The sequence below is a fragment of the Hyaena hyaena genome, unplaced genomic scaffold (genome assembly GCF_003009895.1).
Source record: "Hyaena hyaena isolate Hyena2069 unplaced genomic scaffold, ASM300989v1 scaffold_30, whole genome shotgun sequence".
Taxonomy (NCBI): domain Eukaryota; kingdom Metazoa; phylum Chordata; class Mammalia; order Carnivora; family Hyaenidae; genus Hyaena; species Hyaena hyaena.
In genome coordinates this window covers 4,437,923-4,464,740 of record NW_024080662.1, presented here as the reverse complement: position 1 = coordinate 4,464,740, position 26,818 = coordinate 4,437,923, and the positions used below count along the sequence as shown (strand labels likewise).

General features: G+C 48.0%; 1 protein-coding gene across 2 annotated transcripts in view; it reads left to right on the top strand.

Annotated features, from left to right (window-relative positions):
- Window positions 1–26,818, top strand: part of LARS2 (leucyl-tRNA synthetase 2, mitochondrial) — a 235,356-nt gene that overhangs the window by 52,431 nt on the left and 156,107 nt on the right. Inside the window, exon 1 of one of the 2 annotated variants that reach the window (XM_039228051.1) lies at window positions 12,900–13,006. The exons of the other annotated variant lie outside the window; for it this stretch is intronic. The gene's annotated coding sequence lies outside the window, so the exon portion shown is untranslated. Of the gene's footprint in view, window positions 1–12,899; window positions 13,007–26,818 lie in introns of those variants that run through there. 2 annotated transcript variants of the gene reach the window in all.

The window sequence follows — 26,818 nt, the reverse complement described above, 5'->3', positions numbered from 1 at the left end:
AAAAACGCACAGAGCCCGGCTAGAAAAATCGCTTGTCAGACTTAAATGATCTGTCCCTAAGGACATTCCTGGACCATAAGAATCCTTGTCACATATCCCTGGTGACACGGCATTGGCACACATACCAGAGTCCCAGGGAAACCCTGTCAGAAGCCCCCAGCTACACTTCCGTCTCCACCTGAAATCTCCGGGCCACCCAGACCTCCTCTCACCTTTGGCTTCGGTGGCTCAGCGACGCAATCACATTTCTACAAGCTCCGGGACGACTCAGGCTTCCTTCACACACGCTGCTCTTGACTGCTGGCATTATCCTTGTAGACGGAGGCTGTAATTATACCAATCACTTTGCCGGATAGACCTGGAGTATCCCCGGTGATTAATGGAAGAGATTCACTCAAAACACAAGATGTCTCATTTTCTAGCTGGGTGTGCGAGCACAGGGCTGGGAAACGTAGCCTCCACTACTTCCGATGAAATGTCTCCACAAGGTTCCTTTGAGTCCCGGACAACTGGAAACAGCAGGGGCGTCTTCTTGTTTCCTGAGAATCCAAAATCATATGCAGCATGAATATGAGCAAGTTTTTAGAATCTCTAATTTCAAAAGTGATTTTATGTAAGTTCACTATTAAAAAAAGTTTAAAAAGGGGCACCTGGGTGGCTTAGTCGGTTAAGCATCCGACTTCAGCTCAGGTCACGATCTCAGGGTTCCTGAGTTTGAGCCCTGCGTTGGGTTCTGTGCTGACAGTGCGAGGCCTGCTTGGGATTCCCTCTCTCTCTGTTCCTTTCCATGCTCGCTCGCTCTCTCTCTCTCTCTCTCTCTCTCTCAAAATAAATAAATAGAGGCACCTAGGTGGCTCAGTCAGTTAAGCGTCTGACTTCAGCTCAGGTCATGATCTCAGGGTTCGTGAGTTTGAGCCCCACATTGGGCTCTGTGCTGACAGCTCAGAGCCTGGAGCCTGTTTCAGATTCTGTGTCTCCCTCTCTCTGCCCCTCCCCCGCTTGTGCTCTGTCTCCCCCTCTCTCAAGAATAAAGAAACATTTAAAAATAAATAAATAAACTTTAAAAAAGTTGAAAATTACAGGAGAAAAATGTACAAGAAACCAAACGTCATCCACAATCCCACCAGCCACAGGTAACCCTTCTTGGCATTTTAAAATATCTACTTCCATCCTTTTTCAGTGCATGCATATAATAATAGCTCATATGAATTATTTTGTTTTTCTTTTTAACTTTTTTCTTCAGCATACCCAGATTATTAACTATTCCCAGTTACATAGGGAGCATTAGCTCTGTACCAGGACCGTGTGGTCACTCTATTGGTATTATCTCATTTAATTCTCTCAAGTACTAGAAGGAAAAAGAGTTTGATCTTTCCTTTTTACGGATGAGGAAATTGAGGCACAGAAGCATTAAAACACCTAGACCCCGGGGCACCTGGATGGCTCAGTTGGTTAAACGGCTCAGGTCATGATCTCACGGTTCACGGGTTCCAGCCCCGCGTTGGGCTCTGTGCTGACAGCTCAGAGCCCGGAGCCTACTTCGGATTCTATGTCTCCCTCTCTCTCTGCCCCTCCCCTGCTCATGCTCTCACTCTTTCAAAAATAAATAAAAATAAAAACACCAACAACACTTGCTCCAGGTCACGCAGCGGAGGCAGAACACACACCCGGTAGCCTGGCCCTGTGCCCCTGCTTGGCAGCTCCCAGGCCGAGTTCTGGCCTCCCGGACCGGCGCCCCCACCAGCAAGCTGCCCACCTCAGGAAGTGCCTGGCACACGGTGTGCTGTGTGGACCCTTCCTGAGCACCCGTTATGTGCAAGGTGTTGTGGCTACAAAGATAATAAACACGGGCTCCTGTCCCCAAGAATCAAAAGCGTGGCAGAGCTGGGTTGGGGGAGAGATTCGTGGAAAGACCTCCAGGGGGCCTCCTGCCGGCAACGGTGAGGGCAGGGACCCCCAGTCAGGGACCCCCAGTCAGCTGGGGTGCCCTGGAACAGACCAGCTTTATCACCTGAATGGAGGGGCAGGGCTTGCTCTAACCGGCTGTGGAGCCTTGGGAGGCCCACCTGGGGGGGGCAGCACTTCGAGCCGGGTGATGGTGGCGGAAGAGCCCTGGCTGCAGGAGGTACCTTTGTTGCCATGGTGCCCGATAGCAGGAGGGGACTTGCGACAGGGCAGCCTCTGTGCCGTCTGCCCCTTGGTAGGGAGACATTCATGGGGGAGGATAAGCCCAGGCAGGAGGCAGAGCCATGTCCAGCCCCCGGGGGTGGGGGGCAGGAGGACACCCCTGCCCACGGCCAGGTCTCACACTGCTTGGGCGCTGGGAAGGCTGAGTTCATAGTGGCAGGAAGCCCACGCTGCCAGCCTTGGCCAGGGCCACTCGTCCTCAGAGCTTACAACTGAGGGACACCGGGGGCAGGCTGGGCTGCCACTCTCACGTCACCCCCCCCCCGCCCCCGTCACCTGTGCTATGATGCCAAGGAGAGGAAAGCGGAGGTGTGCAAACACTTTGAGCAGCCGAAAGCAGCCAGCCATGAGGTCTAGAGGGGTGCCTGCGCATGCAGGAAAAGTGGGTTATCGTCATTAATGCACATGTCTTGAAAATGGAGCCTGTCCCCTCCGGGTTGGTGACCGGGCTGTGCCCCCTCTGTTGTTACAGAAGGTGCCAGCGTCTGGGAGGCATGCGCTGGCCACATTTTCCTGCTCCTAACAGCCATGACCACGGCCCCCAGGCATTCCCCCCTCCCCCCGCAGGCGCTGGGCCCAGAGCTCCTGATGGGCTCTTTCACCGAATGCACAGCATCAAGCAGGTTCTAGGGTTTCTCTTGCTGTGCAGATGGGGACATGACCTTTGGAGAGGCCAGGGCCATTCCCAGACACAGCCGCCGAGAGGCAGAGTCCAATTTTAAGCCAAGAGTCACATAATCACACATTGCTCACTTGGCCATGTTGTGACTGTGTCCCTTTGGGGACATTTGGAGCTCCCATTGCCTGGAAACCATACATTTAAATCTTCTAGGCTCCTTTAGAGTAATTTATAAAAAATTTAAGTGTTTATTTATTTTTGAGAGACAGAGACAGAGCATGAGTGGGGAAAGGGCAGAGAGTGGGAGACACAGAATCTGAAGCAGGCTCCAGGTTCCGAGCCGTCAGCATAGAGTCCTATGCGGGGTTCGAACCCACAAACCGTGGGATCATGACCTGAGCCAAAGCCGAATGCTCAACCGACCGAGCCACACAGGTGCCCCTAGAGTCATTTAGTTCAGGCAAAGTGATTCTGGGCCAGGGGAAGCAGCCACTAGAGAGGTGTCATAGGTGGGTTCCATCTTCATCACCACAGACCCCAGGTGCCTGGGTTCTGTCCCCACTCCAACCCCGATGAGGGTTCCAAGCACGGCTCCAGGGGCGGGAGCTTTGCTGCTCCCGCTGTACCTACAGCCACTGCACCCTGTGCCTGAGGGAGGGGGGAGGCTCAGGACATGGAGGCTGCAGGCAGAACTCCTGAGCCAGACGTGACGCTCCTGCTTCTGTCGCAGCCACCTGCTGTTCTCCTGGAGATCATCTACACCCCATCCAGTCCCACCTCTTGCGTTGGCTCCTGACACCCTTCTTTCCAGGGACACACCACCTCCAGCTGCAAGGCCCAGCCCGCCCTCCTCCCTCCCGCACAAAACACCCCGCTAGCCAGTGCTCCCTCCTCTCAACTCCCGGCCCATGTGTCTCACCCTGACTGCCCGGGGTGGCCCTCCAGAAAGTACCCCCTCCTGCTCTCCTGGCCGCCCCTCTCCTGTTCACGCTTGTCCTTTCGTGGTCACCATTTCCTTTTGGTGAGGGACTGTTGCATCAAAGCTACCATATTGTCACAGGAGTTGGGAAACGTTAAAGACATAACATTTGTAGAATGATGCTTGTAGGATAATATTAGCATTAAGCCTATTTCATTCCTAGCTTCCTCCTCCTCTTCCTCTTCCTCCTCCACTGCCGCCACTACCTCTTCTTCTTCTTCTGCTGCTGCTGCTGCTGCTGCTTTTAAGACTAAGCATAGTTATAAATACCCATTGAACACCCACTTTTGCCCGTGCTCCTCACCACCACTGTCCCTGCTTTCATTAAGAGCTCCCGCTCCTGCCGCATGGGTTTGTTCAGAGGACACACTGCCTTGTAGGGATCAGAACACAGGAACCCACTGCAGGCTCCCAAGAGTGGAGGTGCAGTGATCGTGAGCAAAGGCCTCGCTGCAAAGGTGGCCTTGGAGTGGACAGAGCTAGTTGTGGGGCTCCAGGCAGAGGCATCAGCCAGAGCAAAGCCCCTGAGGTGGCATGGAAGACATGCTGGAGGGCAGATGAGTGCCCTGTGAGAGTGGATGGGGGGAGAGTCAGAGCTGAGGTCAGGGGCGGCGCTGATCGCTGAGGCCTTGCGGAAGGCTCTAAAGGGCTTCGGGTTTTGCCCGGGGTGAGCTGGGGAGCCTTTCAAAGATACTGACTTGTTTTTGACTTAAGTTTGGGAGTATTTCTCTGGCTACTGTGTAGAGAACTGACTTGGGGCCCAGGACCAAAGTGGACAGTTTGGAGGCGATGGTGTGGTCTAGTGGTTGGAGTCTAGGTATGTTCTGAAGGTCAAGATGACGGAATTTCCTGATGTCTTGGATGTGGGGTGGCAGTGGGAAAAGAAGAGATCGGTGATGCCACAGCTGATTTTATAGAAAAATAATTTCCAAAGTGCTCTTGTGCGTAGCATCAAGTCTCCGGTAGCCCCTGGGAGGTGGGCAGGACTTCTCTGTATAGGTGAGGACTCTTGAGGTGCAGAAGGAGAAGAAGCTGTCACCGATCGCAGGACTGTTTCTCAGGCCCACGTCACGGCCGCCCGTGAGGCATTTTATTTCATTTCTTGTTTTATGTTTTGAGAAAGCCCCAGAAGGGCAGCTGTGCAGGGCAGGAAGGGGGCAGCTGGGCTGAGGTCTGAGTGGGGGGGATCTGCACCAAGGCCAGCATGACAGGAGTGAGGGCACCGGAGGCAGGGCAGGGGGGCTGTGGTCAGAGTCAGTCTCTGCCTCCCCCACCCTGCACTGCAAATGTACTGCACCATCAACAGAATGACCATGTAATTCAGCCGCGTGATGCTGGTCGGTTGGCCTCGCCTACCCTGTCAGCTCCCCTCTGGCACTGAAATCGCAGAGTAGACTGTACTCATTATCACCCAGAGCTCCTGCTCCAACACTTTCTCGTGGTGGGCATGGCACGATTTGTCCTTGACACCAGCAGCCCCACTGGCCTGAGAACAACTTGGAACCTCGATCCTTTGAGGTAATCTCGGGAGGAAATGGGAGGAATGCGATACCTGATCGAATGCTCCTATGAGCACCTATGAGCTCTACAGAGGCATAAAATAAATACTCTGTCACCCAGTTCATCAGGCAGAGTCCTGGCTGGGACAGCATCCAGCCCTTATGGTACCAGAGACTTCAGTGATGGGGCTATTACAGAGTCCATGCAGGTTAAGGAAACATGGAGAACAGCCCCAATGGGGGATTGTTGCTCCCTCTGGACCTGAAGAGGTAAAAAGAAGAAAAGGAGTTCTCGGAGCACTGAGAGAGCTGGAGCTGTGAAGGAATGCCCCCCTCCCCCCCATAGAAGCTGTGGCCATGGGGCCATGGCCACGGCCAGGGCAAAAGCAGGGCCCATCAGAGAACACCCTCTCTGGCTCTCCTCCCCCGATGGAGATCTTGGCCAGTGCCTTGCATTGGCCAACCCAACCAGAATCTGGAAGGTGAGGGAAACTCTGGCGATGTAATCCTTGTGACCCGCCTCGTGGTACGCAGGGCAGGGCAGAGAACGGACGAGGCGAGATGCAAAGAGAGAATAACCAGCACTCCCAGAGATGCCTTAACCCAGAGGGAGATGTGTGCTTACAAACTACATCGATTGTTCATTACTGCTCTCCGTAGACCATGGGCTTCAGATGCAGCTGGAGAAAATCAAGTTCTCGGGAAAGAACATCCCGGTAGGAATTGTGATTTAGGGACTAAGAACCAGAGACTGAAATCCTGGCTCTTGAGGACGTTCCAAAACAGACTGAAACAGTCACCGGCTTCAGATGTCAGAGATCTTCTAGAAGGCAGAGGGATGGACGCAAGACCCTTGAAGTCATCCCTAGCTCTGGTGTTAACATATTTTTCAAAATGGCCCAGGTAACTTTGATCTAATGGAAACAGAAATCATTTGCAGGCAAACTATATACTAGCATCTAAACTCAGACTACTATTATGTAAGTCTTTTCGGGACAGACACATCATGGTAATGGGAATGGCATAGATGGCTCATAAAGTCCTCATAAATTCTAAATAATTAGAATACTTCGGAACCTAAAGGAAGTCGTTGTAAACTACGACTAAACACACTGCCTTCTTAATGTAAAATGTTTTTTAAAAACATGAATACTTTTTTTTACTTCTCTTTTCCTCCAACAAAAATCTAAGTTTCCATGGGAGAGCAGCTGGCCTTTTGAATTGAGCAGAACCTGCAACTAATTACAAAGCCAAAGATCAATGCTTATCAAAAATCAAGTCAGCCCGGGAGTCTATTTATTTCCCTGAGTGTGTAGGCGGCTTTTTTGATAACCTGCATGCACTCTGGTGTCTGTATTTTGGAGACATTCTGCATCTGAAAAGCACCCTACGGTCCCACCTTGCTTCCTAACACCCAGGCAAGGTCGGTGGCATTGTCCTATCAGTCCTCTCTAGTTGCCCCTTGGGACATAGGCTGGTCCACAAAGCCCTGGATTCACTACATCTATCCTGACATGGGCGCCTAGACTGGCAGCGGGGCTTGAAGGCTTGCCGGGATCCACCATCTTTAGCCTGCATCTCTTCCCCCTCATGGTGTCTTTTGCCCATTTCATTTCCTTTCTCCTCCCGTAGGGATTTTTTTAAAGAGAGGACTTCAAATCAGAATGGGTTGCATTCCACTCCTTCTAAGAAGGGGGGATTTGGGGCTGTTGGGTCAACATCCTTCATTTTGTAGAATCCAGGAAACGGGTATAGAGGAAAGACTAACAATGAGATTTGGGTGAATAGATATCTAAAACTAAGACAGAATGGCAGATTGATCTATATACTAGAGTCTGAGAGGAAAGGGAGGGAGGAAAGAAGAGAAGAAGGTTGGGAAGGGAGATGGAGGAAAGAGGAAGGAGAGAGAATGAGACCAGATCCTAATGGTGTCTGTCTTAAAGAGGGGGTTTGGGGATCTGAGATGGAGACATAGAAATCTCTGGGGAAAGAGCTGAAGGAATTTAGCAGGATATTTTTAAAATTATTTTCAATTATTTTTCAATTATTTTCATTGTTGTTTATTTGAATGCAACCCTACCCACGCCAGGGTCACATGTGGCTCTTCGGGGTTTATTCAGGTTTCTTTTCTATGTGAGGTGGACGTCTTCCAGCCTTACAGACCCTTTCCTTCCCACCTCCTCCAACACTTGGCTTTGTCAGCCTCCCAATTCCTGCCTTTTTTTCTCCCTGTCCAGTGAGCCCTTACCCTCTGCCCGTAAACAAGCTCAGATCTCCCCACTGTTGAGAAAGTCTGGCTCTGAGACGGCTTCCTGTCCCGCCTCCTGCCCTACAACCTTCTTCCCTCTTCCTGGATTCCTCTTCCTCCCACCCTGGATTAGGCTGCAGCATCGGCTCTCAGGATCCCTTCCCGCCACGGCCACATGCGTCGCGGCCTTAAGACCGTTGGCAGTGGGACTCTGACCTGTTTCTCTCCCCCACACTTCCGCTTCCGGGGCAACGCCTCCCTCTTCCTCTGAACCCCTCAGCCTTTCCGGTTCCGGTTGTTTCCAGCTCGTGCCCGCTCTTTCCACGGGGTCCTCCTCACACCTCTCCAAACAGGTTGCAGTCAAACCCCTGCGGCCCAAGCCTGCATTCCTCCTCTGCGCCCCCCCCCCCCCCCCCCCCCCCCCCCCCCCCCCCCCCCGCCCCGCTTCCTTCACAGCTGCACCTCCTCCCAGTCACTCAGCCTCCACCGCCAGCCTGTCCACCTTTCTCAGTCTTCCTCTGGGTCCTCCTTGACCCTTTCCACCCCACTTCCTGGCATTCTCTCCTCCCTGGCGTCCTAGATACCATGTCTCTGACGTCTCCAGCTGAATTTCTCTCTCCGGAAGCCCCTCTTCTATTCCTTTCCTCCAAATTATAAATACATCTGAGTCTCAGCACCCGACTCTCCGTTCTCGCTCCACATTGCCACCCAGTAGGGTCCCCTTTATAGGGCTCCTGTGAAGCTTTAATGAGTGTAGGGAACATCCTTGGCATGTGGCTAGTAAACTTGAGTGATTCTTCTGAAGGCGAGAAGGTAGCGTCCACTGATGGCAGATGCGTTCCTCCCAATGGTGGGTGGCGCTTCCTTCAGTTACTGTCAGGCCCCTGGAGATTTAAAAGGAAAACTCTGCTCTGTAGTTGTGTATAGTTGAACAGCTGTGATTTCCACGTCTCCCCTCCTTTCCTTTTATCATGCCGGTTTTTTTTTTTTTTTTTTTTTTTTTAGTTCTCTATGGCAAGAAAAAGGACGAGAAAGGAATTCCAAGCCTCTGAAAAGGCTTGTGCTAATGAATGAAACCAAAGCCTCTCATTCATTTGTTCAGGAATGTGAACAAGGTGGGCGCTTGGGTGGCTCAATCGGCTGGGTGTCAGACCCCTGATTTCAGGCCATGATCTCAGGATTTAGCCCCATGTCCCAAAGCTCTGTGCTGACTATCGGAGCCTGCTTGGGATTCTCTCCCTCCTTCTTTGCCCCTCCCCCACCTGTGCACTCGCATATGTTGTCTCTCTCAAAAATAAATAAATAAACTTAGAAAAATATATGTTAACAAGAGACACTTCTTGAGTATTTCATCTGTGCCAAACTGTGCTAAGATCTCTCGATGATTATCTCATTCAATCTATAAAATCACTCTATGGAATAACTGCTAATATTGTCACTTTCTTAAGTAAGGATTTTTTTCAGGAAATGTTTATTGTTCCAGGGCCCATGCGAAATGAGGAGGAGCAGAAAAAAAATTAACATATTGTCCTGACATCAATAGGCAGAGGATTGTGGGGGCAGAGACAGATACAGAAACAAAAACATGTGGTGAAGTATTAGGGGAACCCTAATGAGCAACTGTGAGGGTCCAGATGGGCATAAAGGAGGGAATGGTCCCTTGTGGGTGTTATTCAGTTGGACAGAAGTCCTGGGGATTTCCAAAGGGTCAGGAGACAAATGGACCTCAGACCACCATCTCAACCAACACACCTTGTTGTTGTTGTTGTTGTTGTTTTGTTAAATCAAGGCTCTCAGCCAATCCCCTCTCTCCCAGTCACCTCTGCTTTCAGGTTCCCCCCTGCACCCTCATTACTGTGTTATACCCCAGGCCCTTGGGTGTGCTCACTCCAACCTTAGAAAAGCCCAGGCCAGTTTTAAGTTATAAACCCTTTCTTCACATCGCCAGCATATGCTCACACATACTTACTTGAGAGAAAGCTACCACACTCAGTAACACCTTGACATCTTTAGGGGTGGACACAAAGAGCTGAACTTTGTGCGGGGGTGAGTGCCCTGTGGCACAGAGCCAGGGGCCTAGGTGCAGAGGCAGATCCAAATTTCATAATACCTGAGGCTCCTACAGTTTGGGGGGATCCCCTTAAAGAAAAAGAATATAAACATATCAAACTTTTGACAATTTACCTGAGCATATGACTACGTGAACATTTTTCTAGGGTCTCCCATGGGTGAGTGGCTCTGGAATGTAAACTTCATTAGCTTCCTTATAAATCTTCCTCTGGGCAGATGTGACCATGGGAAAACCAGACCCCGCTTGAAAATCCCCAAGGTCTTGGAGGGGACTTGGGGCTCCACAGACTAAGCAGCAGGAGAGTCTGATCCGAATCTCAGGGGCTGGCTGGATAGACTGACAGCTGGGTTATAATCTCAGGGGAGGAGAGGCCAAGGTGGCAGGGGAACTAAAGGCAGCTGAGTTGATCCTAGAAAGGCCAGTCTGAGAACTCATGCTTATGGAGGGGTTGGGGAGGAGGGCCCCAGGCCTGCAGGGTGATATGAGCTGGCTCCTTAAAAGCTCTTAAAGCCTTAATTAGAAAATTATGATAGCGAGATCCCCTGCCCTCACCTCCCTCCCAGGGCACTTGGTAAGATCTTTCCTCTGCTCTGATTAGCCTCATTTTGGAGCTCGGAAAGAAGCTAATCAGAGGGCTAACATTGCACAAGCCACTTCAAGTGCAATTCAGAATTCAGCATGATGAAGGGAGTCATCGGGTGCGTGATTATAAAGAAGTGTTCCAACGTAATTAAGGCACTGAAGGTACAGGGCTCTCTGTTTAGGGGTGGGTGGACAGGGGCGGTCAGAGGGAATGCGCAGAGCTCAACACCACCTTGGACAGCTCCCACCTCTGCACACCAACCAACCTCACTGTATTCCTGCCTGTCCATCAGCTTCTCTTATAATCCTCACAGCAACCCTGTGAGTTAGGTGGGCCAGTTTCGTAGAGGTGCTGTAACAAATCGCCACAAGTTTAATAGCTTACAGCAATGCACATTTTCATTTTCTTGAAGTTTTAGATGTCAGAAGTTTAAAATGGGTCTCACTGGGCTAAAATTGGGGTGTCTGCCAGTCTGTGTTCTTTTCTGAAGGCTTTGCAGAGAATCAGTTTTCTTGCCTTTTCCCACTTCTGAGGCTGCCGTTGTTTCATGGCTCATGGCCCCTTCCATATTCAAAGCTACCAATGCCAGTCAAGTCCTTCTCACTATGACATAGACTTTCGTGCCTCCCTCTTCCACATTTAAGGGACCTGGTGATTACATTGGGCCCACCTGGGTAATCCAGAATACTCTATTTCAAAGTCAGCTGATTGCTTCCCCTTTGTATTAGAATGTGACATATTCACATATTCTAGGGATTAGGGGGTCAGGATGTGAACATCTTTGGGGTCACTATTCTACCTACCATGGTAGGTAATATGTATTTTTTTAATGTTGATTTATTTATTTTGAGAGAAAGAGTGAGAACATGAGCGAATGGGGGGAGGGGCAGAGAAGAAGAGAGAGGATCCCAGGCAGGCTCCACACTGTCACCACGGGGCCAGATGTGGGACTCGATCCCATGAACTGTGAGATCATGACCTGAGCCAAAATCAAGAGCTGGACATGTAACCAACTGAGCCACTCAGGAGTCCTCCATGATAGGTGATATTGTTATCTCCTATTTTCCAGGTGAGGAAAATGAAGCACAGAGAGGTTATCTGACTTGCTCAAAGCCACACATCTCATGAGTAGTAGAGTTTACCCTCTATCCTTTTAAAAAATATTTTTAAATGTTTATTTATTTTTGAGAGAGAGAGACAGAGTGTGAGCAGGGGAGAGACAGAGAGAGAAGGAGAAATAGAATCCAAAGCAGGCTCCAGGTTCTGAGCTGTCAGCACAGAGCCCGACAAGGAGCTTGAACCCATCAACGGTGAGATCATGACCTCAGCTGAAGTCAGAGGCTTAGCTGACTGAGCCACCCAGGCACCCTTCTTTTTTTTGTTAAATGTTTATTTATTTTTGAGAGGAAGACAGAACATGAGTGGGGAAGAGGCAGAGAGAGGGAGACACAGAATCCAAAGCAGTCTCCAAGCTCTGAGCTGTCAGCACAGAGACCAACCCAGGGCTCAAACTCACAAACCATGAGATCATGACCTAAGCCAAAGTTGGGTGCTTAACCAACTGAACCGCCCAGGCTCTCCACAGCCCTCTATTCTTAACGTTTAAACTGTATTCCTTCCACATGTTTGGTGAGTACAGGACCCGGAGCATAGTGGTCTCTTGCTGTGTCAGCATCAGTCTGAAGAATGTGGACCAGCACGTCCAATCCGGCACGACCTCACATGTTACAGCTGATACACAGATCTGAGAGGCTCAGCAACCTGTTCAAGGTCATGGGGCAATTTAGAGGCGGGGTCACTACTGGCTCCTTCCATTAAACAACCCAGGCGTTTGGGGTCCATTAAGAAGAGCCCCTCTTATCTGTCAGGCCCAGCATCACCCCATCACGGGTGAGGATGGGGGTGGTACCCCGTGAAGGTGCTGGAACCCAGCGGTGGGGAGCACATGCGGGCTGTGTTTGCGTGGTGCTTCTGGGAGAGCCGGGGCCCACTCCCTCAACAGTCGGTGCCCCTGGGGCTTCAAAAAGGGAAACAAAGGGAAAAAAGAGAGAAACTCCTTCAACCTCTGATCTTACAGAACAAGGCAGATTTCTCAATTTGAAAGAATCAAAACCCAAATCTGTCTTACCAAGAGACCAAAGGAAGACACAAAGTTCAATAGATGGGTTTTTTCTTAAACTGTTGGATCCCATTTGAAAGCAAAAGGGTTTCTTTCTTTACAGAGAGGGACCAGTGGAATGAGAGTACCTGCAGCTTGGAGACGGAAACGCGATGTGTCTAAATGCACCCAGACCCTGAGGGAGGGTGGGCTGTTTCAGGGTGTGCCTTCTCCGGAGTAGGATGGCTGGCCTCAGATCAGGTGATGTGCGAGCATGACTCTGAAAACCCCCCACCAGCGGAAGCCAAAGCAACGTGCATCTGGGTTTAAGATATTTTATCCTGGCGAAATACCTTATTGTTTTTGATTCACATTGTTGGTTGGTCTCATGTTATTGTGTTTCGTTTTGTTTTATTCATTTCTGAGAGAGAAAGAGAGAGAGAGAGAATGGGGAAGGGGCAGAGAGAGGGGTGCAAGGTACATCTTGTCCAGTTGGATCCACAATTGAAGATGAACAATAGGGGACGAGAGCCCCTCCTGCTGGCTTCCTGACTTCATTCTAAACAAGCTTTTTTTCCTTATTGCTTTTTACAGGGGTCATGGGATTTTATTTACTTTTTAAATTTTGTACAGCATTGAAGCACAATGTGAGAGTGGATGTTTATCAAAGTGAGAGGGTACATCTGACCCAGTTCTCTTCAAAAGTAACATGACCATGAAAGGTAAGGAAAGACTGAGAAACCTCAAGGATTGGAAATTAAGGAGACCCTAATGACTAAATGGGCCGTAATAAATGTCTCCCAGTTATGTAAGATGTTAACAATAGAAGGACTTGGATGGTGGGCCTGCAAAAATTTTTTGTGCTATCTTTGCAACTCTTACACAATTCTAAAATTACTTGAAAATAATTTAAAAAAAAAAGCACGGTGTGGTGGACTGTATTTCTAAAAATGGTTCCAACAATAGTTTAGTTCCATGTGCTGTTCTAAAAGTTTGTCACTTCCTCAATGAGAGGTGGAGGCTGCGTTCTTTTCTTTGAATGGGGTCAAATACTTAACTTCTCTGTGCCTCAGTGGCCTCTGTAAGACCGGAAAAGTACTGATGCTGGTTTAGTATAACACATGCGAAATGCTTAGACAGTGCTTGGACTTGTTGGGTGTCGTTATTGTTGCAGGGCACAAGTTAGGAGCCCTGTTATCCCACTGGGACACAAGGTCAAAGCTGACGTGGCAACCAGAGTACCTTAATACTGGATCCCTAGAATTCCTTCAACTCTTGCTTCCAGGGACAGTCCTTCCTGGGGGTGGAGATGCCAAGTCTGCAGGTGGGCTCTGGCCGGGAGGGGAAGGAGAAGGCAAATGCAGATTCCAGGAGTGGATAGTAATGGGTAGTGCATTTGTTCAAGGAAGGAGGAAATCCTTGATGAGGGTGGTGTTAGGAGGGGGTGAGGTGTAGGGGGTGAGCCTGCACCTTGAAGGTTGGTTGAAGGTGCAGCCGTGCACTTTAAAAAAGTCTTTTTTAAAAATATTTATTTATGTTTGAGAGAGAGAAAGAGAGAGGACGTAGGAGAAGCAGAGAAAGAGAGGGAGGGAGAGAGAAAATCCCCAGAGCTGGTCAAGGGGCTCGAACTCACAAACCATGAGATCATGACCTGATGCTGAAATCAAGCGTCAGATGCTTAACCTACTGAGCCACCCAAGCACTCCTAAAAATACAGTCTTAATTGAATAGACTTGGTTTATGTTCTCTGCAATTATAGCTAGGATAGAGGGATAAAAAGGAGGGAGAGAGAAATGGGGGATTTAGGAGAGGTTGGACAGGACCAGACCTGCCCTGTTTTCCATTTAAATGTAAATAGTGTCTACAGCAGGCCCTGTTGTCTGCTTGACACCCACCACCTCCTTCTCCTTAAACAGAAGCTCAGTGTTTCTTGGTGTTATCTTCCCTCTACCGAGTCACAGGAAGGTGACTGTGGTTAAATCCCAGTGGTTCTAAACCCATCGGGCAGCTGGTGTCCATTATCAGTGATTGGCTCAGGACTGGTCACGTGACCAAGCTCCTCCGATGAGATGCGAGAGGGGAGGTCTCTGGGAGGAGCCTTTGGGAAAGAGGCTGTAGGAGAGGTGGGGTCTCTCTCCCTTCAGAGAGGGATTGGGATGTGACATCTGGAATAGCCGCCTAGTCACATGGTGCTCTGCAGAGAAGAAACCTGGGCCTTGATGACTTCAAATGCTGATTGTATCTTGCTTGAGTGGCACCCTCTTTCTCTTGTTACGTGAAATAACAAGTGACAAACTGGTTTGAATTGGGGTTTTCAGCTACTTCCAGTCTTGATCTTACAGAGCCTGTAGGAGGCCAACCCACCAAAATCTTATTTTACTGAGGGAAGAAGAAAGGCCCAGAGGGACAGCCATGTGTCCTGGTCTCAAACTAAGTCAAGGCAGTGTGACTCAGGAGATAGCAGTCACTTTAAAAAAAATTTTTTTTTATCGCCTATTCATTTTTGAGAGACAGAACGTGAGCAGGGGAGGGGCAGAGAGAGAGAGGGAGACGCAGAATCTGTCAGCACAGAGCCTGATGCTGGGCTCAAACCCACAACCATGAAATCATGACCTGAACTGAAGTCAGACGCTTAGAGAACTGAGCCCCCCAGGCACCTCTGACAGCCGACACTTCTAACGCAGCCCTCATCCTATCATACCGCAGCTTCTGGAATCTTCAGCCTTGCCCTGCCCCCACCAGCCCTGGGCCTTCTCCTAGTCAGATGTGTCTAAGGAAGCTCACCTGATTGGAATCCAGCAGGCAATATTCCATCTAATTAAGCAATTGTAAGCAGGAAGGCTGTATCTCCGGAGCCTACCTGTGTTTTGTGATGAGTCTTTATAAACACTTACTGGCTGTTGTGACGGATGCCAGGGGTTGCGGAGGCCTCAGTAAACACGGTCTGGCTGGGCCACAGTGGGGGCTGTGACAGTGTCTGTTTATAGAATCCAAAGTCTGCATTTGGATAATTACCTCCATGTAATTGTCAGATTAATGTCACCTGGGCCAGGAGGTCTGGGTTTTTATGCTTAAGGAAGAAAAAACAAAACCCTTCAGAGATGCCCAACGGCTGTGAACTTGAAACAGCCTGACTTCTAAAAATTAGGGAACCAGCGTGGTGAGGCCAGAGCACAGCAGCAGGGTGCCGAACTAGCGGGCTTGTGAATGAGGCAGAGGGGAGGCCGACAGAGAACATGATGATTTTCCTGCTTTCCTCACCCACCCTCACACCCCCACGCACTTGCACAAAGGTGTGCAAGTTCTCTGAGAAGCCAGCAGCAGTGGGCTTCTGATCTGGCCCCCTCTGTCATAGCAAGCTGGAACATTCAGGAAGAAGGCTGGAGAAAAGCTGGGTCTAAAAAGAAGCTACTTTCATCTTGAACACCCGAGCTGTTCCTCTTGTTACACAAGGGCAGTAATTTTGCAGCACCAAGGTACATATCCTTCCCTCGGAAGGGCTCCCCAAAGAAGCCGAGGCTGGCAAGAGATGTGCTGCCTGCTCCTTGCCCGCCACCCAGCCAGACAGAGCAATAGTGATCTGTGTGGGGCTCCCCCAGCAGGTGCTCCAGGGGGGGCATTTCTGTCCAGGGGTCGAGGTCATTTGGCAGGGGTAAGGTCCTCAGGAGGATGTGCTGTGGACAGGTGTGGGGGTTCTGTACCTTTATGGCTGTTGAAGGGCTCTGAGGAGTGAGTGGTGAGTGTTCATGGGGAGGGAGCAGAGAGTGCGAGCTGTCCTGTCCACAAGAGGGGCTGTGTATGTGTGCGCACAGGCATGCGGACGTGCATTCTCGAACACAAGACTCTGCAGGGATTTGTGGATCCCTGACTATAAGACATGCCTGGTGCTCTGGGAGGGAGCACTAGATCAAGAGTCTAGAGTCAATGCTCCTAGAAATATAATGTGAGCTAGACATCTAACTTACAGTTTCCTCCTGGCCACTTCAGAAAAGAATGAAATTAATTTCAAGAATATATTTTATTTAACTCAACCCATCCCAAATATTATCACTTCAACATATGGTCAATGTAAAAATGTGTAAATGGGGGGCGCCTGGGTGGCTCAGTCGGTTAAGCTTCTGACTTTGGCTCAGGTCATGGTCTCGTGATTCATGGGTTTGAGCCTCGTGTCGGGCTCTGTGCTGACAGCTTGGAGCCTGGAGCCTGCTTCAGATTCTGTGTCTCCCTCTCTCTCTCTGCCCCTCCCCTGCTCATGCTCTATCTCTCAAAATATAAATAAACATTAACAAAAATTAGAAAAAATATATAAATCATATCCTTTACATTCTTTTTTCTTCTAACAAAGTCTTCGGAAACCTGGTGTATGTTTTATGCTTTCAGCAGCGTCTCAGCTGGGGCCAGCCATGCATCTAGTGTTCAATAGTCAAGTGTGGCTCGTGGTTACCATACTGACCACTGTGGGTCTAGAGGCTCAAATTTGACCCCCTGCTTGCTTTCGTTCCCGCTCTGTAGCCCCGAGAAAATTATTTATCTGTATGGAGCCTAAGTGTTGTCATTTGTATACAGATATTAATAATAGTCCATCTCGTGGGAGTCGCTTGCTTAATATCTTGTGTGTTGCTGGATACCCAAGGTGCCAAATCAGTGCTGCGGAACTGGCTCGTACAGTGGAGTGTTGGACCTGGCTCATACCGGTTTCCAAGAGTGCCTTGTTAAATACTCGGGAATTTCATAAACAGCTATTAACCCACTGGCCTCTGGAAATCAGCCCGGGTAAGAGAACATTTACACCATGGAAATGGGAGAATGCTTACACATCAGTCCCTGCCCTTCCAGGGTGGCTTGTTAAACATCTACCTGTGCGCTGCAGAACTTCGGTATGTTTGCATGTGACTGAAGCGGTGATATGGGCCAAGGCCACTTCCCTGGCTGTTTTCCCCTTTCTGAGTCCGACTTTCACTTAGGTCATGATCTCGCGGTTCGTGGGTTCGAGCCCCGCGTCGGGCTCTGTGCTGACTGCCAGCTCAGAGCCTGGAGCCTGTTTCAGTCTGTGACTCCCTCTCTCTCTGACCCTCTCCTGCTCACGCTGTCTCTCTCTCTCTCCTAGAAATAAATAAAACATTTTCTTTAAAAAAAAAAAGAACTGTCCTTTCTTATTTATTTATTCAAATATTTACTTAAATCAGTATGGACTTGTGGATGGTTTCTTTTTTCCTATGGGTTATAATCCATTACTATGATTATTTGTTGCTCAGATTATCTCAGATTTGGCCATTGGGAACTCTTTGTTTAAAAAAAATTTTTTTATGTTATTTATTTTTGAGAGAGAGACAGAACACAAGTGGGGGAGGGGCAGAGAGAGGGAGACAGAATCCGAAGCAGGCTCCAGGCTCCGAGCTGTCAGTACAGAGCCCGACACGGGGCTTGAACTCACGAACTGTGAGATCATGACCTGAGCTGAAGTTGTACGCTTAACTGACTGAGCCACGCAGGTGCTCCAGGAACTCTTTGTTTTTTAAAGTCCATTTATTTATTTTGAGAGAAAAAGAAAGAAAAAGAGAGGAGGGAGGGGAGAGAGCATGAGCAGAGGAGGGGCAAATTTCATTATAAAAGTAATACATGCCTGGGTGGAGGGCATATGGGACCTTTCTGTGCTATTTTTGCAGCTTCCTATAAATCTATAATTATTTCAAAAAGAAAGTTAAAAATAGTAATATATGCTCATTGTAAAAAAAAAGTTCAGGAAGTACAGAAAAATATAAAAATCATCATCTCATCCCTTAGACATAATCTCTGTCTGTATTCTATTTTTTTTTCTCTCTCCAGACTTTTTCCTTATCATTTTAAATGATATCCTAACACAATTATGGCAACTCTGAGGCCAACATAGTTTTGTGATGAAGAAAATACAGGCCAGGAAGACAGGAATTAATAAAACAGTAACACCACCAGCCCTGACTTCTGTGTCTGCCGCCCACTCCCAGGCTTGCCTGGTGTTCTGCCTCACCTAATTCCTGCCCCCGGGTGGGGCTGAGCAATACTGATCAGACATGGTATCGGAGGGTCTCGATCTATTAAGTCAGGAATAAAAAAAAACTATCAATATTGGTTCATAGAAACAGAAGGAGGTAAAGCCAGTAAATTCAGGAGAATGTACGTAGGTCAGGCCGACTCTGCAGGGGTGGGGGGGAGAGACAGGTGGGGGAGAGAAAGAGATTATTACAGGGGGAGACAAGGAGGAAAACAGAAAACGTTGAAATTTTACATTCTTGCTACCAGGAAACCGGGCAGCCGGGAACTCAGTGGGTGTTTAACCAAACAGACTTAAGGTTTAGGTCAAGGATGGACTTCCCACCTCCACTCTGGGTTGCCCTGACAACCTCCTCCTTCTGGTATTGACATTATTGCGAAAAGAAGGAAAAAATAGGCAGATGAAGTCATTAGAGGCAGAACCAAGTGGGATCTGGCTTGCTTCATCATGCGGGCAGGTCCGGGGAGGAGAGCCGGAGAGGCAGAGGGCGCTGAGGCTGGCTACAGACAGGGACTTGAGCCTGTGTGCTGGAGACACCTGAGGCTTCTCAGAAATTCTGGTGAAGCTGGTCAGTGTAAATTAAATCTCAGTGGTTGTGTATCCTCATTGCCTCCCCTGCTCTCAGGAGTAGTCAAGGATACTTAGAAGAAAACCCTAGAACCCCAACTCAGGAAATGGCCGCCATTCCCTGTTCCAGTTGGACTCGGTTACCACATCAACGTGGACCTTAGAGCCTTCTCTTTGTTTCCAGCACCCAAGAAGTCTGGCACCATCAGAGGGAGTCACCAGTAGTTACTACTCTCTTCTCTTTCCAGAGAGGGAAACTGAGGCTGAGACGGTCAGTAACTTGCCTAAAGTCCCAAAGCTAAGGAGTGTTCAGGAATTCAAACCCAGATCTGAGCAAGTCAAAGTATTTGCTTGGTAATTAGCTCACTCTGTGATACAGAGCAGTGGTTCTCCAACGGTAGCTTGTGCGGGGGTCCCCGGCAGGGCTTGTTAAAACACAGGGCGCTGCCCCCCGCCCCCCGCCGGGAGTTTCTGATTTGGTAGATCTGGGATATGGCTGGAGAATCTGCATTTCTCATACATTTCCAGATGGCGTGGATGCTGGTGATCTGGGGACCACATTTTGAGAAATGCTTATATAAAGCAAAGGGCCATTTAGCCCTTGGCCCTCAAATATAGTCTTAATTATAGAACAAAGAGGAGGACTAGACTTGCACCCTTCGATTGTGTTCTGAGGTCTGTATGTGTTTCCAGAGGTGCTTTAGCCAGGAGGCAAGAGTAAGAGGTTTGAGGAAGTTTATTTTTATTTATTTATATTTTTAATGTTTTATTTATTTTTGAAAGAGAGAGAGAGATAGACAGAGTACAAGTGGGGGAGGGGCAGAGAGAGAGGGAGACACAGAATCCAAAGCAGGCTCCAGGCTCTGAGCTGTCAGGACAGAGCCCAACCCGGGGCTTGAACTCACAAACAGCGAGATTGTGACTTGAGCTGAAGTCAGACGCTTAACCGACTGAGCCACCCAGGTGCCCCAAGGGAGTTTAAATTATGGGGAGTTCAGGACCCCCATCCTTCCTTAAAGCAGCGCCCTCATACCTCTTTACATATTAGGATTCTATGTGAAACTTTATTGGAAAAGGGGTTCCTGTGACTAAACGCAAAGCCAAGAGTTTATAAACTTCTGAACTAAAAATGATGTCAAAATGCTGTCTGTTGCTCATATCTATTACTGTGGCTTAAAACAACAATTATTTTAATATGTGATTTTGTGGGTCAGAAATCTGGGCAGGCCTATTCCTCGGGGCGTTACAACTCGGGGAGTAACAAGGGTTACTCTGTGCCACACTTCTGGTATCTGGGCTGGTCCGGAGGGCCCAAGATGGCACCATTCACATGTGTGGAGCCTTGTTGGCGGTGACTGGAAGGCCAGGCTTAGTAGTCACTACTGGCCGGACCATCTAGCTACATGTGGCTGCTCTAAGCACTGTGGTCTCAGGGTGTTGGACTTCACAATGGCTCAGGGCCCAGAGCAAGTGTGTCAAGAGACAGGAAGTGGAAAGCACTGGTCTCTTTAAGGCCCAGGCCTAGCAGCCACCATGGCATTACTTTGCTATCTTCTGTTTATCAACAAAGTCAATGGAGCCCCCAGCCCCAGATTCCCAGGGAGGGGACATCCACCCCACTTCCCAGTGGATAAGATGTTTTGTGTCTTTGAACTGTACCTGACAAGTCTCGTCCACACCCAAGCCTTATTTGGCTGATGAGACCCTGGTCCTTGAGCCAGGTGTGGTAAAGGGATGTGACTTTCGGGGGTGAACGTAATTTGCATTGGGGAGAAATGATAATTTGAGGGTGGAGTTTAATATATCCTAGAATACCTGCTTTCAAAGTCAGTCACCTTGCTGGAGGAAGCCCAAGCAGCCTCGTGGAGAAGCCCATAGAGAGAGAAACCTGGCCCCCCATCTCCACTCCAACAGCCCAGCCAAGTTCCCAGCCCACAGCCAGCACTAACTGGCCAGCTGTGTGAATGAGCCGTCTAGGAAGGTTTGGTTCCTCCAGCCCCGGGTGCGCTCCATAGCTGACACCACATGGAATGACATGACACCAGGTTGGGCACTGTGATGGTTAATATTATGTGTCAACTTGGTTGGGTCATGGTGCCCAGGTGTTTGGTCAAGTATTATTCTGGGTGTTTCTGTGAACGTGCTTTATGGATGAGATCAACAATTAGATCAATGGACTTTCACTAAAGCAGATTCTCCTCTGTGATGTGGGTGGGCCTTGTCCAGTCAGTTGAAGGCCTTTATAGAATAAAAACTGACCTCCCCTGAGCAGGAAGGACTTCTGCCAACAGACAGCTTTTCGACTCAAACTGCAATTCAGCTCCATGGAACACTAGGATTTGATGAGTGTTAATAAGTCCTCAGCAATTAAGAAAAACGGTTCCATGGTCAATAAGGTTTGGAAAAACCCTTTGCCAAATGATGCTGTAAAGTCTCTGCATCATAGAACTTCTTGTAATTTGGCGTGGATCTTTCTCTGTAGAGCACATCTGTAGCTTGGGAGAGGTCGATCTCGGCCTATTGTGAGCTTCCTGACAGCAAATCTTTATTCTGTTTTGAAAGTCGGTCACCCTGGTCAGTGTCCCCTTCTTTCAGAGGGTCTCATTTATGGGAGAAAAAGGGGGTCTTCTTCTCCTCGGGTGAAAGGAAAGTGATGCATTGCTCTGTCCTCTTCCATCAGAGCAGCACTGTGGGCCCACGAGGGAAGACTTTCCAGTGTGAGAGCTGCCGCCCCAGGTCAGCCCTCCCCAAACTCCTTAGGCTTGCCCCTTCTGCAAGGGAGTTTGGGCCACTCCATTAGATATTCTAGAGCAGAACTAATGAATTATTTACTGCTGCCAAAGGATGCTAATGAGATGCTAATGAATACATTAGTGTAACTTCAGTGCAATTCCAGGAGACTTCTTTTCCACTCAGGGCCATTGGCTCTGCCCCCTACTGGCCATGGGAGGTAGGATTTGGCAAAAGAGCCAAGGAACTGAAGACTTCCGAGGCAACTAGCTGTTCCTGACCATGGAGGCCAGAGGACTTCAGAGACTCTTTTCTTGCCCTGCATCTACCCATCTTCCTAGATGTAATTTTGGGGATGTGAAGAATGAACATCCAGAAGATTATTCTTCAATCACACAAGCAGGATAGTATTCAAAATCTTCCTCTAGGATGTCTTCCCTGATCTATCTATATCCCCTGTACTCTCCTTCCTCTCCAGGCTCAGGGATGTGTCCATCCTTTGTGTGTTCCTACACTCCCTATTCTTTTTTTTTTAAGATTCTATTTTTTTAATGTTTTTTTTTTTTTCTTCCAGGAGAGAGAGAGAGACAGCGTGAGCAGGGAGAGTCAGAGAGAGAGGGAGCCACAGACTCTGAAACAGGCTCCAGGCTCCAAGCTGGCAGTCAGCACAGAGCCCGACGCGGGGCTCGAACCCACGAACCGCGAGATCATGACCTAAGCGAAAGTCGGATGCTTAACCGACTAAGCCACCCAGGCACCCCTTAAGATTCTGTTTTTAATTAATCTCTATACCCGGCATGGGGCTTGAACTCATAACCCCAAGGTCAAGAGTTGTATATTCCACTGACTGAGCCAGCCAGGTGCCCCGTAGTCCCCATTGTTACCGCTGTTATACATTAAGGGGAAGGGAGTTTCAATTGTGTGTCTCCACCATTAACCCTGAGCTCTTGAGAAGGTGCATTTAGTGTCTTTAAAAACATTTTTTTAATATTTATTTTTGAGAGAGAGAGAGAGCATGGAAAGGGCAGAGAAGGAGACACAGAATCTGAAGCAGGCTCCAGGCTCTGAGCAGTTAGCACAGAGCCTGATGCAGGGCTCGAACTCACGAACCATGAGATCATGACCTGAGCTGAAGTCAGATGCTTAACTGACTGAGCCACCCAGGCTCTCTGTGTCATTTTTCTCTTTATCTGCAGGACAGAAGATGGTACTTGGTATGTACAAGCTGTTCAGACATTGTTTGATGGGTCAAATTGAATTGTTCATACGTGGTTAGTTTGATTCAGAAGGAAACTTGGTTATTTTGATAGGGATTTGTCTTTGCCTTCAGATCTTCTAAGCAAATTTAATGTGTAAGCAAGACTCAGGTGGAGAGATGTTAACATTCTTTAAAAAATCTTTCCCAAGCACTTTGGCAGCCTCCATTTGATGAACAGTTGGCTAATTTCATGCAATTTAAATATATTTAGAGGTAAGTCCAATCAGACCAATTTCTATTTGGCAAAATTCTATTAGCTTGTTTTCTACTGTATGGCCTTAGAAGTCATCTGTTTTCACTTCATTTCACTTTTTTCTTTCCTCTCTCCCTTCCTTTCTTCTTCTTAAGGTATTATTATCCAAGCTTCCCACTCATTCAGGTGGATTTTGCTCCCAAATTTAACAGAATAAGCAAGTATTAGGAAGCACATCAGCGGCCATGTTTCTTGTTTTTACTTCTGTATCACTCTGATGTTATAACCGACTGTGTTACGCCAGGGCTATCAGTTAGTTCTTGCTACTCATAGGGTGGGCCATGGGCTGCCAGCATCAGCATCTCCTGGGAGCCTGCTAGAAACACAGAATCTCAGGCTCACCCCAAACTTTCTGATCCCTGGGTGAATCATATGCACATATATGTTTGACGAGCAGAGGTTCAACTAACCCTGTCTCATACCTTCTGGATGATGTGGGGACTGAACCAGGAGAACAGAACTGAATACATACTTCTTTGCAATTTATCAGCACTAAGCAGCCTACGCCTTTACTGGATCTACACACTGGCCAGGTTGCCTTGCCTGCCCTGCCTTGAGCTCCTGGGAGCGGCAGCCTCACGTACAATACTAAGGGTTGCCATTACATTGTGCCAGGCGCTGTGCCAACTGTTTGCATGCATTCTCTTGTTTAATCCTTGCAACAAATCTGTGAGATAGGTACCACACCTGTTCCCTTTTATAGATGAAAAGGCTGGAGATTAGAGAGGTAAAATGGTTTGCTTTTGGCCATCCAGGTTGATGCAGCACCAGGCTTATAACAAGGATCCTGTAAGTGAGAGCTCTTAGCATCTTCCTCCTCTTTTGGGGGCCAGGACGATCCAGATTTAAAAAGCTACAGAACAGTCCAATTGACTGATAAACTTCATCTTGGTGGTAATCCTGTCTTTTCAACCCTTTGTGCACAAGAGAATGGCATTTCCCTACCCTGGGCTGAGGGCTGGGGGTAATATCTCATTGGCTGCCCCATCCCAAGGCCACTCGCTCTTCCTCTTCCACATTCTCCTTCTCATCCTTCTTCTCAGTCTTCTCCTCTTTCCCCTTCTGGTCTTCTTCTGCTTCTTCTCCTTTTCTTTCTCTTTTTCCCTCTTCCTTCTCTTCCTCTGGCCAAGCACTTGAACACAGCTGAGCTTCTTTTTCTTTCTTTCTTTCTCCCTGCCCTCCTTTCACCCTGGGCTCCAGGTAGAGAATTCAGATGTTGCTGCTGCTGCTGCTGGTGCTGGTGATGCCAGTGCCGATTCTGCTAGTGATGGTGATGAATGTGGATGGTGATGATGGTGATGGTGATGGCAATGCTGATCATGATGGATGCTGCTGCTGCTGAACAATGATGCTGATGCTGATGCTGGTGCTGATGGTGATGCTGATGGATGATAATGATGCTGATGGTGATGTTGATGCTGATGGTAATGGTGATGGGTGATGGTGATGGCAATGATGATGATGATCACGATGATGATGATGATGGTGATGCTGATGTTGATGGATGATGATGATGGTGATGATAATGATGATGCTGATGCTTATGGTGGTAGTGATTTTGTTGTTATTGTCTTGCCAAATGGGATTTTCAGTCCCTCATCTCCCTTTATTCTTGTTATCTTCCAGCCTGGTAGGAGAGAGGTCATTCAGCAGAACAACATGAAATTATGCCACAAAAGGCAGCCAATATTAGGGAGAGAAAGGGTGGTTTGTCATGTAGATTTAGGAATTCTGTGGGTGGGTGGAGGGTCACTAAGGGTAAAAAAGACTACATGGAATGCGGAGGGAGAAGAGAGGGTACTAGAAAGAAGGGACTCCAGGTGCTTCTCAGACACATACTCTGATTGGTCTGAAAGGTGACTGGTAGGAAAAGTATAGATCTGTTGGGCACCGCCCTCTCTATTTGGGGTATGTTTGTCATCAGCCACTGGGCAATCACTTCAGATGAAGGACCTAACACAACTTGTGTCTGTATATAAAACGATACTGCTGATCAACAATCAGAGGAGTACGATTGTTGGCTTAGTTCATTTATTTTCTACTTGGGAGGAAAAGACATATGCACAGAAATTCAAGGGCTACTTAACTGCACAGGAATGCGAGAGATACCAAAAGATGGTACGACTAAATGCCAAATTAATGCCAGAGGTGTAAGTACTATAGGATCTTATTAACATTTATTTATTAAAATTGCAGAAACCACCAAAAGATGGGCAATATACATTTCACGTGTTTGCAAATAAATTCATGTCCCCAGTAGCCCACTCTTAGACCAGCAATAACAACTTCTGAGCATATTCAAGTCAAATTAAACTCAATACAGATCTTCCTTGACTTACTATGGGGTTATGTCTCAGTAAACCAACCCATCACATATTGAGAATATTGGAAGTCAAAAAATGCATTTATTTATTTTTAAAAATATTAAAAATTTTTAAATGTTTTATTTATTTCTGAGAGAGAGAGAGAGACAGAGTGAGCAGGGGCAGGTCAGAGAGAGAGGGAGACACAGAATCTGAAACAGGCCCCAGGCTCTGAGCTGGCTGTCAGTACAGAGCCCGACGCGGGGCTCAAACCCACGAACTGTGAGATCATGACCTGAGCTGAAATCGGATGCTTAACTGACTGAGCCACCCAGGTGCCCCAAGTCAAAAATACATTTAGTACACCTAACCTACTGAACATCACAGCTAAGGCTGGCCAAATTTAAACATGCTCAGAACACTTGCATTAGCCTACAGTTGGGCAAAGTCATCCAACACCAAGTCTATCTGATGATATAGTGCTAAGTATCTCATGTAATTTATTGAATACTGGCTTGAAAGTGAAAAAACAGAAAGGTTGCATGGGTGCAGAATGGTTTTAAGCGTATCGGCTGTTCACCCTCATGATCTCGGGGCTGACTGGGAGCTGTGGTCCCTGCTTCTGTCCAGCATCCTGTGAGAGGACCAGACTGCATAGCACTAGCCCGGGAAAATGTCAAAATTCAAAATTCAAAGTACAGTTTCTACTGAGTGCATATCACTTTCTCAACATTTGTCAAGTCAAAAAGTTGTAAGCAGAACCATCGTATGTTGGGGACCATCTGTACTGTTTTATACATTCAGTAGTTCTTCAAATAGGATTATCTTTTTCTAGAAGCAATCACAAGGCCTAAGAAGATTTGTAGCAATGGAAAGGAATCTTTTTCTCCCCTGTAATGAACAGATTAAAAGCTTAATCCCCAAGGTCTGCTTCTGTTGTCCAAGTATAATTGTGGTGTGAGTCACTCTGAATGGATTTTCTCATAAACGCACAAGCACTATTATAAGGCACTTTTCTGATGGGGGGGAACCTCAAACTTAAAAAGTCAACAAAAGGGGTCACTTTCAGCAGACTTTGTACCCTGGAAGGGATGACCAAAATGGGTGCTTTTTAATATCAAGCACTTAGAAAAATGTTGATTTTATTCCAGGACCCTTCAAGGTCAAGATTGCTTTGGGGCAACTTTCAGAAAGATGTCTACTCTTATTTTCCTAGTTCCTGACTTCTCTGGCACTGGCTTTTATTGTGAGTTCTTTGGCCCATCAATGCTACATTTGACTTTCATTCAGCTCAGCAAGAACTGTTGAAGAATTATCCATGACACTTGTTAAAATGGTGATGGGGACTTTTGTGATAGATGTAGGGACTATTGCAATGGAGTTTTGCAAGGG